Source organism: Cyanistes caeruleus, chromosome 4 (genome assembly GCF_971803275.1).
Source record: "Cyanistes caeruleus chromosome 4, bCyaCae1.hap1.1, whole genome shotgun sequence".
In the NCBI taxonomy this organism is placed as follows: Eukaryota; Metazoa; Chordata; class Aves; order Passeriformes; family Paridae; genus Cyanistes; species Cyanistes caeruleus.
Genome location: NC_141704.1, coordinates 51,018,673 through 51,033,107, shown reverse-complemented (window position 1 = coordinate 51,033,107; position 14,435 = coordinate 51,018,673). Strand labels below are relative to the sequence as shown.

The following is a 14,435-nucleotide window of genomic DNA, read 5'->3' as shown; positions in this document are numbered from 1 at the left end:
TCTGCATGCAAGACAGCTTGTGTGAAACTTGCTCGGATCTCTGTTTACCAAATTTTCTTGTGCTTCAAGCTGCAGAAGTACCTTTTGTGAACAGGTGCGGATACCTCTTCAGGATCCTCAAATTGTTTTTCATTTCTTGAGTACTGTGAAGGCATAGCTTTCCTTGCACTTATCTATTAAGCCAAGTGAGACAAAATGCAACTGTCCAGTTACAGGATAATTAAATTTGTATTTTCTCTCAGAGAAAAAGTGTCCCCCATACTGTGAAAGCACACTGCATTGTGAATACATTAGCCCTCCTTGATGTCAATACCTAAAACAGTATAAACGGTATTCCCATTGACTAATTTTTTTTTGACATAGTGATTAAAAAAGAGATTACTAAATGTCTCTAGATCCTATAATATTATATATACAGTCTTGTGGATATTGCAATCTTCCAAGAAATAGTCATCATAGCAAGCTCATGGCATCTATCCACAACCAAAGGGATTTCTGTTTGGTTTTGTCTTAATGATGCATTTATCTTTAAGGGCTTTCTTTACCTTTTCACTCTCTGATATTCCAAAGGTAGTATAAACTTTATCTTAATAAGAAAATACATGGATTTATATAATAAAAGGAAAAGTCAGAAATAATGAATTATATAGATTTCCTATATTCCTGAGATGTATGAGGAGAATTATTCTACACATACAATTCAAAATGCTCCATCTATTTTCAGAATGAAGTTAAACATAATGACTTGCAATTCTATAATGGGTTTCAGTTAACTGCAATTGTGCCAGCAGAATAAGTGATACTCAGTGCTCTTGTTTCACATAAAGAAAACAAAGATGCAATCAAAGCATCCTCATAAAGACAAACACTGCTCTTCATTGATGCCCATTGTTAGGCTGGAAATTATTATTAGATACATTAATGTCTTCAGAGGTTAAATAATTGGAGGAGTATTAAACCTGGGTCATAGTTAAATTAATTTTTGGTTAGTGGTTTGCTTTGTGTTGAGGTGTTCTGAATGTAAGCCTAGACATTAATTAATTGGGACCACAGGTTTTTGGCCAAAGAAGAGAAGCTTCTCCTTCCTTCTCCTTCTCCTTCCCCCATAAGGCAAAAGAGTGATTAGTTGGCAGCCTTAAGTATCTTCACAGCTGCTTATGGGCAATTCCATCCCCTTTGCTACACAGCAGGAACAGGTTAAAATCCCCGCTTTTTTTTGTCAACCTGTGGTCACAGATTAGCCACTTCAGCTGTCTCTGTCTCAGTTTGATCACTCACCTCCATGCTTTGTATCTGCCATCCAAAAGGAGGCATAGTGCAGAGCTGCAATGTTTTTTGTCACTTTTTTCAAATCTCTCAACGAGAGTCATGATTTTAAAATCAACAACACATTTTTAAACAGGTAAAAAAAGAAATGTTTAAATCTACTTTTATTAATTTAGGGGTAATGTACATCCCATCAGTCTGAGTAGCATCTGTGTCTCCATGAATGAATGTGTAATGTCTTCAGCTGAATAAATGTTTCCATCTGCTAATAGGTCTTAACCAAGAATTATTTTTTCAACACATATTCATGTGATTTATTTTTAACATTTTCTTGATAAGGTATTACATTCTCCCACAGCTCCATCTATAAAACTTAATTTTTAAACACTTCATCCTATTCCAAAATGTTGTTTGAGTTTTCAAGATTGTTTAAATTATTATCTGCTCCACTCAATTTACTTCAAAGATACAGAGAAAATGAACTCACACTAAAATGTTGAAGTAATATGGTTTGATTTTTTCACTATCATTCTCGATTGTCAGCTAACCATTATAAAGTAGAAATTAATTTTATGTTCCCTTTTCTTATGCAAAACTATTTTTATTAGTCCAACCAAACTGAAAAGAGCTCTGTAAGAAACCAGAAGACTGTAACTCGATGTGAAACAGTATAGAAAACAATTTTCACTTTTTTACCCAATGGTGAGAGCACTCAGGTGGGAATGAGAGATCTGTCACACACAGGTCTCTCAGGAAACATTGCTGCTGTGGTCTAACCCCAGGCAGCAACTAAGCACCACACAACCACTTGGTCTCTCTCCTCCCCAACCCCTCCCTGAGGAGGAGAATCAGAAAAAGACAGTAAATCTTGTGGATTAAGAATAGTTTAATAATTGAAACAAAATAAAATACAACAACAATAATTATTATGATAATAATAATAAAATAAAATATAATAATAATAATAATAATAATAATAATAGTTGTAATGAAAAGGGAGAAGATAAGAATAAAACACAAAAGAAACAGCGGATGGATGCCCAGTCCAACTGCTTACCACCCATTGGCCATGCCCAGCCTGTCTTTGAGCAGTGATCACCCCTCCCTGCCAATTCCTCTCATTTTATATTCTGAGCTTGATGGTCTGTGGTATGGAATATTCCTCCTGCCAGTTCTGTCTTGTTAATGCTCCCTCATGGCTTCTTGTGTGCATTCTCACTGGCAGAGCATGGGAAATGAAAAAATCCTTACTTAGGGTAAGCACTCCTTAGAAACAATTTAAACATAAATGCATTAACAACATTATTCTCATACTATATACAAAACACAGAACTGTACCAGTTACTAAAAAGAAAATGAACTCTGTCCTGGGTGAGACCAGAGCAATTGCCCTGAAGATTTTTGCCAGGTCTTTCCCATGCCCAGCTTTCCTTTGCAAGACACTACTGAGTTTTGTGCATTCCTGGGCAAGTTAATATGCAGGATATGTACTGCACATTCAGAAGTGCAGCTCTGAGATGGGACCAAGAATTCATCCCACTGATGGTTAGGTTGGGTGTCAGAGGAAGTGGGTCATTTGGGCTGAGATTACACCCAGGCAGATAAGCACTTCAAGTCCATCTCTAATCTAAACTCACGACTATTGGATAAATGTGAGGAGGGAGATGAAAAATTTCAGTTTTGTTCTGTAAACTCCTCCCTGACACCTTAACAGAATCTCAGTGCAAATGACCTCCAGGGGTGCCTCCTGAAAGAGACTGAGGGCATTCTGTAGGGTATTTCTGTGGTCTGAGTTTTCCCTCATTCAGGATTCAAGTCTATGTAAGAAAAAATCATGATATGTTGAGGTATGTATAAAATTAGCTCTGGGCACCTTAGCAGCACTCATGATTTACTGCTTTTCCTTTAGAGCAGATCCAAAGGTGAGAGAAACAGCTCTGATTTGTCCAATCTGACTAAGCTTTGCCAGTTACCTAGGTGTAAAATGCTTAATGTGATCATCTGGAAAGGATGTTACTGCAGGCGTGGGCACTGGAGCCTGCAATTAATGGGACCATTGGTTAACAAACACTTTCTCCCATTCAGCTCTGAGTCTCAGATAAAATTAAAAACGAGGCTAGGTTATGGTACTAAAAAACCCAGAAGCCAAATGACAGTACATGGCTAACTTCTTCCCACTAGGACAATTTTTCATGGAAAAACTGTTGCCGCAGTCATAATACCCTTTTGGGAACAGTTCTTGTCACAAAATCCTGTTGAACTGAGCCTGGCACTTTTTTAAGTCTGCTCTAACAATACTAAACAGCTAAACCATGACAGCAGGTGTGCTGGTAATTAAGTAATATATCATGTCATTTCTTAGGACTGTGCCTTGTTTTTTTTATTAGTTAGGTCTGTGAGAACAGACTGTGGTTGTAGTTGTGTGTGGTTATAGTTAGCTGTATGCAGCTTTTTGAGATATTATATATAGACATATATATAGTGGATTTTATCAAAATCACCTCTCTGTCTTATGGGTTTTATTTTTTCCATTTGAATTACTGCATTAAATCATCTACTCTGACCTCATATGTATCAGAAAGTTGCATTTTGCTCGTATCAAACTCCATTAACTACCACTTAAGTAAAGCCACTCTTTTCAAAAGGCATTTGGCCTTGATCTGAAGATGTGTAAAAAATTGTATTTGTCTTTGTATTTTGATTCGGTAGAAAAATTGTTCTGTTAAGAAATAATGCTTTGCTTCTCATTTGAATGTCTTGATTCAATTTCAACACAGCACTTATCCTTATAGTCCACCACATTAGAAATTCCTTTAGCATGATATAGTTTCTTTTGATTTATTAATTATGCATGACAGCTAAAAGAGCAATTTATTTAATAAACATATATACATATATGTATATACATGAATAGGTGCCTGTGTTTCTAAATATATTTAAATATATTTAAATATATATTTCTAAATTCTTCAATAAATATAAATGCAATATCTATTATGGAATGCATAGAGTGTTTTAATGTTGGTCTAAGCACTGTTGTGTTGCAGAGATGTTGTGCTTCCCTATATAGACATATATCCTACAGAATCATTCTAGCACATTTTGCTGACTAAAAGAGAATCCTATCCTAGAGCCCAAAGATTCACAGAACTATAGAATGGGTTGAAAGGCTCCAGTGCCTTACCAACCTTACCATACTTTCCTCCTAATATCCAACCTGAATCTACTCTCTTTCAGTTTAAAGCCATTCTCCTATCACTACATGCCTTGGAAACCATTTCTCTTCAGCTCTTGTTAGTTCTCCTTATCTACTGGAAGATGTTCTAAGGTGTCCCTGGAGTCTCCTCTTTTCCAGGCTGAACAACCCCAATTCTCTGAGCCCATCCTCATAAGGGAGGTGCTCCAACCCTCTGATCATCTTTGTGGACCTTCACTCCAACAAGTTTAAAAGACAGGAAGGCTTATGTTATTTCTTTTCATATTAATCGTTATTTTTAAATTGTATTTTGCAGGAATGACTTGTCAACCATCAAAAAAGTAACTGGATCATATAATATGGTTGTCATTTTCTCTTTCTCATTTATCCCCTAAGCCTTCCTTCTTACCTGTGTACTTTATTGACTTTGATTTTTTGTTTGACTCAATTTCATTAATAAAGATGTTGAATTCAATTCATAGGACAAAGTCAGTCCCAGAAGTACCTACAAGGAAGCCTTCATATAAAGCTATGTACTACTGACCATTTCTCTCTACCAGTTGTTCATTCATTTATGCCTTACTTTGACTGTGTAGTGTACTGTTTTAAACAGAATGTCACACAAGTGGTATACAAAATCTTCTGCCAACTCTCAACTATGTTTATTAGCCACTGTTATGGAAAAAAATTGCATCTCATCAAAGAATGAAAGCAGTTTTCTTTGATAATATCTCTCTCTTTAAAATTCTGTTTATGAGCATTATTAAAATGTTTGTTAAGCAGTCATATATAAAATAAAAAGTCCTGTCGATTTTCCTATAATCTCTCCGTGGATTGATGAAAAAGCAGTTATAGCCTGTGGTAACTCTGAAATCACCCCACTGGCATTTATAAACTCTGCTTTAACTTTAGGGGATTTACAATCTTTGGAACTGCTTTAAGGTAATTAAAAATTACCAGTGAGTTAAATAATTCTTCTGACAACTCTTTGGCTTGAAGTGCGAGTTACCAGAACTTGAGACATTCAGACCTTATTTTCCTGATGATGACTTAAGAAAGTCCATCATTATACAGTAGGAATATATCAACTTCCTTTTCCAGGTTTAGATATATATATATGCATACATACAATGGATTTTTAAAAGCACCCCTTTTAATGGCTAGCCTTGCATTTTTTTCTCCAGTCTTTTTTTTCCCTTATTAGACTCTTTCCATTGAATTTCTTAACTACAGTACTAGATTTTGTTTGTATTTTGTGCTTTTGGTGATCAGAAGAATGTCTACTGAAAATCCCCCTCTATAATTATCAAAGATAGTAAAATAAACCTATTATTTAATAAATGCCTCTCAAAGGACTCCAGCTTTATTTCTTCTCACACAGTGATTTTCTGATTCAGAATTGCAAACTACTCACAAATTTTGTTTTATTATATTTTTTTCAGTTTTAGCATTTAACCTTGCAGTATAAACAGAAGACAAGTTGAAAATAAAAAGAGCAAAGATGGAGGAGCAGCCAAACCTGTCTGTCTCTGGAGGAGCACAGAGGGATGGAGGAGCAGGCTCAGTGCCCCCTTGCCTCTGGGAGCTAAACCTCTTCGTCTTGGTCACTGAGTCTGGTGGGACTCTGCCACTTTGATGTGTTGCTGACATCTGAGTCTTTAAGGAGCTGGCCTGAAATAAAAGAAAGAGCAGTTTTCTTTCTCACACAGCAAAGCTTTTCTTGAAATTTACTCCACTTAAATACCTTCACTTGACAGTGAAGCATCTTGGCTCTTCCTTGCATACACAAACCAAATGTGAGGATGTAAACCTCTCTATCTATGTTCCTTAGTGGTTAGATTAGGTCCTACAGCAGGACTGAAATAATGTCACCTGAGCTTTTGTATCTCTACTGAAAATCTGTTTTATTTCTGTCTATTATGAACTGTAATTTTAATTTTAGTTTATACAGCTCCTCAAGCAAATGATTTAATTTTACAGTACTTCAGGAATCTAGCAAGTAGAATGCAAGCTGAAATTTCAACAAAATTCTGTGATTTAAAAAAGGAATATTATTTTTATTGTAATTTTTCACCTGAAATGATTCCTTACTCAAAAAATATTTTCAAATACAGAATTAAAAAACAACTTTAAAATGAAATTATTTTTCTGAGACAAAACAGAATACTGCATGCCTCATTTCTGAGTATTATGATAGGAAAATGGAAAGATGAGATTTATTTTCTTCACCTTTAATGAGACGAGTAATAGTAGGACAAATGGTGAAATATGAACAATATTTTCCCAGGGGCCACTTCCTTCTGATGAATTATGCTCTATTTTCCTTTAGCAGGCATTGAGTTACTTTTATGTGGAAAATTTAAAGAACTGACAGTAAGACCTAAGTTACAGCTCAACAAATCACGATGGTTTAAGAAAACTAACCTTTAAGCACCACTTATTCTGGTGCTAAAGAGTTGATTTAATAATTTAGAAATCAAAATGTAACATTTAAAAAAATACAAATGAAAAAATTGAAAATATTATTTTCTTGTACATTCACTATTATCATGAGTATCAGCTCCTAGGGATAGAACTAAAAATATGGAAATAATGGAAATAATGGGTCAGTGAATTTAAAGTGACTTCCTGGTTTATAGGCTAACAGGTTAAAAATATGTTAATGAAACTACCAGAGCTATGTTATGCAATAGCCAAAAATTTAATTTTTAAGTATTTTTACAGAAATAATTACATCATTCAAAAGGTCTCAATTGCCTTTACATATTAAATTGGCCATCATTAACACTTATATCTTCTTAACCCAACCTCAGCATAGTTTCTGTATTGTATCTATTTTTTCTTCCTTCCACAAATAATCAGATTCCAAAACTGTTTTGTCCCTGATCCTGTGAATAGTTAGCAATACAATAAGAAATTACCTCAGCAGAGGAAAAGGAATGATGGTATTTCCATCTGGACACAAACCAAGTCCTCTGTATTCCAGCACTTTCCTGCTTTAAGACATGTAATATTCTGCACTTGGGTGTTCTTTACCATGTGTGAGACAAGAGCCTCAGACTTTGCTGGTGGCCCTGCGACCTGCTTTTGTGTAAAACTTGCAGAAATTACCATCAGTGTTTTCAGACACAAACTTACTCTCTGGAAAATGTCTAACCAGTTCATCAGCTGAATGGGCTTCAGATGCTTCTTACACAATCCAGTGGCTCCAGCTTTCATTTGAAGTGTCCAAGATATAAGCTTGACAAAATAAAATGTTCCTTTCCTTGACAACTGCCATGTTTTGACAGTCAGGCCCAGAGAACAGGAATAAAGAAGTTTACACAAGATGAACACTGACAGTCTGCTTTTTTCATCTTTTTTTATTTTTTATTTTTTTTTTTAACTCTCAGCTCCCCAGAGAACAAGTTCACAAATGGTAAAAAAAAGACACAATTCCCATTAGCCCAATGGTCCAGTGAGTTTCATGATGTTCATGTCACTGGTACTGTACAGACCACAGACAGCAAGGGCAGAAATTCAGCTTCCCCTGTAGTCTATCTAAATCTTATCTATCAAGTCTATCTTGAATACTTGAACTGTGTAAAGAAAATATTGATTTTTATGAAATAGAAGTAGATATCATTTTGCTATTTTCCCTCATAATAAGCATTAGAAAATTTAAGGAACAAAAGAGACAATTCTTCAAGCAAGCCACAATGAACACATTGGGAATGGGAAACCAGAAATAATGTATGGCTCTCAGTGATGCTGATGCACCTTGTACCACCTAGAGCCACCACCAGAATGTAAAGATGCTTATCTACACCTTGAATATAGAAAATAAGCAGACACCTCTCAGGAAATAGACAGTCACTTAGATTGAGATGATCTTTTAGGTAAACCCTCCCTCCTGCATGCCTCATAAGGCATGTAGGTAATGTTTCCTAAATACACCCAATTTTTTTCATGTGTGTATTAAATAATGGATTTTGTTACTTCTAAACTTTTGATACTTTTTGTTACTTCTAAACAAATGTGTTCATAATAATTATCCTTACCTATCCTAAGTTAATTCCTCACACAATATCTTCAATAACCACCAGAAGAGGATGTGTTTTTCAGTTACAGGTCATCCCACCCTTCCCCATCCCTCCTCCCCACCACAATTGGTGGATCCACAGTAAAAACATTTCTTTCAAAGGCTGCACTCTTACTTTTCCTTTCCTACAAACTGCAGACTATAGCAGTAATATTGATAAATATGAAAAACTCATACGTAAAATAAATATATTTTTAGTACTCCATTCCTGGCTTTTTAAATCTTGCATATCAGCTACTAGTTTCAGGTGCATTAGTGCTGTCCACTAGCAGACACCTGAAATCCCAGTCAGAACTGAATTCCTGAACAAATAATGCTGATTATTAAGCATATGTATTTGGCCAGATGATTTTAAGTATAGTCCTGATGTCTTTGGTTTTTGTTTTTTTTGTTTGTTTGTTTTTTTTTTATTTTAAATCAATTAATCACTGGATTAAATTATTTTCACTTTAAATCTATTTCAAAGTTAAAGAGTTCTAAAAGAATTAAGTCATGGCCTTCAAAGGATCACTGCTCAATTTTCATTCAGGACAGAGACCTTAAAAATAAGTAATTAATTTTTTTAGGCCAAGGGAAAAATTCTTTCCATTGCTTTTTGGTAGCCTTCAGTAACTAGAAAAGGAAAATTCACAGAGTAGCCTTAAAATCCTGTCACTAAACAAGAACCACCAAGAAAAATACACTGAGGAAAATATCTACTCTCTTTTCTTTCATCTCCTTTGTGACTGATTACAGTTTTAATCTCACTGCCTGGATGCCATATAGGTTTCAAATAGCTCTTGCAGGGCTGTTGCTGCAGTCCAGATCCCTATTTGTGCTGTTGCTATGCTTATCTAATATAAGGAACAACTTTTACACTCCTCCTGCTGTTTCTATTTACCCTATGATAGGTTAAACACATCTGAACTCACCTTCCACCAGACCTACACTGACTTGAAAATTGTGTAAAGCTGCAGGAGATATCTATTTGTTGCAATTTGTAGTATTTCACTTTCTTGCAAGGACTTCTTTGGTTAATAGCATGGGATGTCACCTGCAAAATCTGACCAAGGAAACCAATTTTATGGTATGCTATGAATGATGCCCAATTCAGAGTATGAACAGTGATTTTCTAAATTGGACTATGTTCCCAAGGGTAATCTAAATTTCCTTTTCTTTTTTTTTTTTTTGGTTGGTTTCATTGTTTGTTTGCTTTGCTATGTTGTTTCCAAAGTTAAATTCTGCATCTACATATTCATTTCTAGAACATGCTGAGGCAGGTTTTGGTCTAACTTCCCTTCAGGGATCAATTCACCTGGAGAATATACTCTCTGGAAAGGGGAAAACTCACCCATTTCAGGTGCTGTATTGTATTACTTACTGGAGTGCAGGGAAATTACACACAAGAAATAAATTGGAAGAGCATGGATCAATAACGGCACAAGACTTTTGCCTACCTAATTATAGATATGTGCTAAAGTAATTAGCTTTCTTAACTTCACAATTCTCATGTTTTTTGGATCAATTTTATTTCATAGTTGTCATTACTGATGTTTTTGGTACAGAATATAAATGTTTTGTGTTTCCCTCTCACGATTGGATAGAATTTGTGACTTTTCTTCAGAAGCACCACTGGAATGGTAAGTAATGTACACGTGTACAGAAGATGCTCAGTCAGCTACGGTACACAATTCTGTGACAACAATCCAAAGGGTTTTTTTTGTACTGGAAACCATTTTTTCAAATTGTTTCATTAGAAGGGAGTCTTTGGCATAAAAGTGCTGTCATAACATGTCATAAACACTTCTGACTTTTAGCTAAGTCTATATAAAACTTGGTTTATTGAAAAAAGTAATATCCATCTGAAACTTTCTAGCTGCTAAAAGTGATTTATCGGTCAGATCCCCATGTCCTGTTGTTTTCCATTACTTGCTCTCACAACTGCTGTTGATTTTGTTGAGAGAAGTTTAGGTTTCTCTAGGCCTTGCAATATGTTCTATTACCTCATTCTAACTTTCATTATCTATTAAGAACCACTGTTGTAAAAAGGCAAGCATGTAGAAATTATTAGCAGATAGGAATCTCAAGGTATATGATGCTAATTTAGTAATGGCTATACAATATATTAGAGCTCATTTGGGAGCTGTCAGAAATAGCTTCAACAGCCTCAAAATAAACCTTAGCAACCTCTACATTTTTATTACAGAGATATTATTTTTGTGACTCAACAAGGATCAGTGTATCAATTATTTTTTGAGTCAACAAGGATTCAATATATGAAGATATATTGCCTTAATTAGGCAGCCTATTAAAAAGTAATGGCAGGATAATTTCATACAATGATAATTTTACCTGGGGGACTGATCATTATTTGATTACATGGTGCTGTTGTCTATTGGTTGTGTAACTTATTTACAGCTGATAGTGAAAACAAATAGCCAATGAAAAATTAGTTCCCATGAATAGGTGGCAGCATAGGGACAATGTGGCCCAGCATTATTAACAGATGTGATGGACACAGAGACACATACTTGACTTTCTCAGCACTCACAACACTTCTCCTTCCCATACACTGACTATCCCCACTCCATCCTTTTATCTGCCATACTGGATGAGTGATTAACAAGCATCCAGCCGGTCAAAACTTCATCTGTTATGAAATTTGCACATTGACAGGGCAGGCACAATTCCAGTGGCAGCCAGCATGCTTTTGTCACAGTTTGGAAGGAAGTGTTGAAGCTAGAAAGGTGGGACAGATGCAGGGAATTCATCTACAGCAGCCACTGGGAACTGTAAGAAAGAGGAGGAGCTCTCTTTTTAGAATGAAGATGCCAAAGAAAATAGCATTGTCCAGCTTTGCTATTTGAACACATTGTCTCCCTTTTCTTGGGATCTGATCTTCAAGATTTTTGTCAATATTTCTAAAGAGGATAAATCCCTACTAAATCTCTATTAAATACTTCTGAGCCATTTTCAGAAGTAATCAGAGGGCTACTTCACAACAACCCTTCAAAAGCTGATTTTAATACATAACTTAAGGAGAGGTAAAAGGTAAAGGGAATTTTACATGGTGGATGGCCATCTTTACTCACTTCTTCAATGAGTTTTTTTCATTCAGATGTTTTCAGAAAATGAAACTGTGTACAGAGTTTAAAACAATGCTAATTAAACTGTTAAACTGATGCAAGCATATAGTTACATGTTTAACAGCTCAAAAGTGCTTTTTTTAAAAAACCTTTACCATGAAGATTGTTCTAAGCTGTACAGGGTAGGTTGTGCCTGATTCATTTTATGGATTGCACTGGGTCAGGCTTGATTTACTTGCTGAACTCCATATTTTAAAAACCTTTCACTGCATGTTTGACGACATTTTATTGGTTTATGTCGATTGCTGTCTAGATTTCAGAAAAACCTTTCAGCATAGATATGATTTCCTCATGGGAGATGCATAAAAAAACAGAAGACCTTATTGAGTGTATTTAAGTGGAAACTCTTATAATTGCCTTCAGAGCTGCTGCCTGTCAGTAACAATGGACTCTGCTGGTTTGGTTTTCTTCTTTTACTTTTGAAATTAACTGTGAAACTGCAGCACAAAACTCCTCCATATCCCAGGAACTGCAATGGAAGAGGCATCTACTGTCTAAACCTGCCTTTTGCTTTTTATTTCCCTCCTGCTGCCCTTGTATGTGCAGAGACATTCTGGGGTTTCTTTAGCTATTCCTTGTGAAAATAGACTTGGAATCAGTGAATGTGAATGAGATGGTAAAAAACTGTTGCATGTCTTGGAGTGAAAGAGGTCCAGAGAGTAAATTCTCTGACTCTTTAGGCAATCATGGATTAATTGCCCTCTCTAGAGTCTTACTTCTTGTCATGGGATGGGATGGGAAAGCACAATGACTAAATTAAACTTAGATATATAATTTTGTCTCCTTAAGTTAAGGTACATATACTGCACTCTTTGATCCGACATATTTTTATAATACATTTTAACTTCTAAACATGCACACCAGGATCTTTCTTCTTACTATATGCACACTGCGTATTTTTTTTATCTTCACTGGAATGCTCACATCTCTTGGGATAATCTTTTATTGTGTTTCTGTTTGCACAAATTTAGATAGTATTTTACCTTCAGTGAAAACCCAACACTGTTGCATGCTCTGATTAGGACTTTGACTTGATGCCTCTGGAAACAAGACAAGATGAAAATATATGTATTTTAATATTATTGCCCCATATTATTTTTGTGCCTTGAAATAAATCCAGGACAGAGGACATTCTGTCTGAGAAAAACTATTAGCTATTTCAAATCACCCTTTAGTGAAAAACTTATCACTGAAGAACTATCTAACTTAGAAGCACTGTCAAGAAATCTGTGGAAAAGATAATTCCATGATATTATAATTTGTGTGAAAGAATAATACCTTTTTTGGTAGATGATGTTCAAAATTTTTCCCTGACAGATGGCATGCACATTCAATCTATAATTACATGGTCACTTAGATGCAATACCAGTTTCTGATCCCACCTGTTCCCTCTTTACTCCTTTTGCCTGTCAGTGTAATTTTCCTTGTACTAGGTTTTTTGGTGGCTAAGGAAGGAGCTGTATCTAGATGAAAATTAACTCTAAAACATACATTTTCTTTTCAGATGGTTCAATACATCAGCTTACTGTTCAGAGGTTTAAGCTTGCTAAAAGAGGACAGAACAATGAGTGTCGGGAGCAAGGCCAGAGTGATATTTCCAATCTCTTTTCCAGCTGTTGGTCCCTGGGCCTGTACTATGCCTGGAGTTATTGCTCCTAAGTTCAGGACTTGATTGTTTCTCTTGTGGAACTTCATAAAATTCCTGAATACCCAACTCTCCAACTTGTCCAGGTCCCTCTGAATGACAGCACACCCATCTGGCGCAACAATCTTTCTTTCCAATTTTGTATCATCTGCAAACTGCCTGAGGGTCCGCACTGTCCCATCCACACAATTAATGAATAGATTATAATATTGCCCTCCTTAGCAGCCTCTAGGATACCCCATTAGTGCCTTGGAGCTAGACTTAGTGTTACTGATCAGTTCTGTTTGGGACCAGCTGCTCAGGTGTGGCAAATCCACCTCACTGTCCATTTATCTAACCCATACCAGCATCTACAAGAGAAGTTCAAGCCTTCCGTCTACATGTGGTATAACTGGATACCCTGCAATTCCCTTCAGCCTACTTAGAGGTTATTAATATTGTTAATTTGTTAATACATTTAAATATTTAATTTTTTGAATTTTTTTTTCAAATTTACCTCCAAGTAAGACCATGCCTTGCTGGCAATATAAGAATGCAACAAGTTTTTAATGGTCCTTTTTACTTGTCTTTCACTGCAGTGCACATGGCATCTGATTCATTTCCTGCTGGAGACATTGAAGAGATCTCTGCTGACTGAGAAGGAATGAAGCTGGTCTTTGGTTCTGTACTGCCTGCAAATATTCAACTATGTCCACAAGCTCCACTGTTTCTGGAGACTGACTACAATATTAAAGCAAAGAAGTACAAAAAATCCTTATCTTGTATTGTCCCTTGCCCATCTGTCTTAGGGCAGAAAAGGTACTTTTAGAAGAACATATAAAAAAAAATAATTTCTGAACTCTTTTCTCTTTACCCTTTAGAGAATGCAGACTGCATTACAAACAGCAAGAGATTTCATAAGATTAAGATTTGCTCATGGTAGAAGAATCCCAAATGTTGACAGTAGGAATGTGGCTCTTTTTATCAAAATTGTTCCTGCTTACTGGATTTATAAATTACTGAATCCAGATGGATTTTTATCTTAGTTTTCAGCCTGATGCTATTTCACTTGGATATCATTAAAGTAACAGGAAGTTAAGAGACTTTCATGGTTACAGAGGAGAAAGTTATGTTTTACTGTAT

At 35.7% G+C, this 14,435-nt stretch overlaps 2 long non-coding RNA genes across 2 annotated transcripts in view; one reads left to right on the top strand and one right to left on the bottom strand.

The window, feature by feature from the left end:
- The window catches only part of LOC147653637 (uncharacterized), a 689,274-nt gene that overhangs the window by 416,926 nt on the left and 257,913 nt on the right, over nucleotides 1-14,435 (top strand). The gene's annotated exons all lie outside the window — the stretch shown is intronic.
- Nucleotides 2,133-14,435, bottom strand: part of LOC111932286 (uncharacterized) — an 80,988-nt gene continuing 68,685 nt past the window's right edge. The window contains exons 4-5 of the long non-coding RNA XR_015285576.1: nucleotides 5,982-6,133; nucleotides 2,133-2,484 (exon numbers count right to left, since the gene is read on the bottom strand). This is a non-coding gene — a long non-coding RNA (uncharacterized LOC111932286). The remainder of the gene's footprint in view (nucleotides 2,485-5,981; nucleotides 6,134-14,435) is intronic.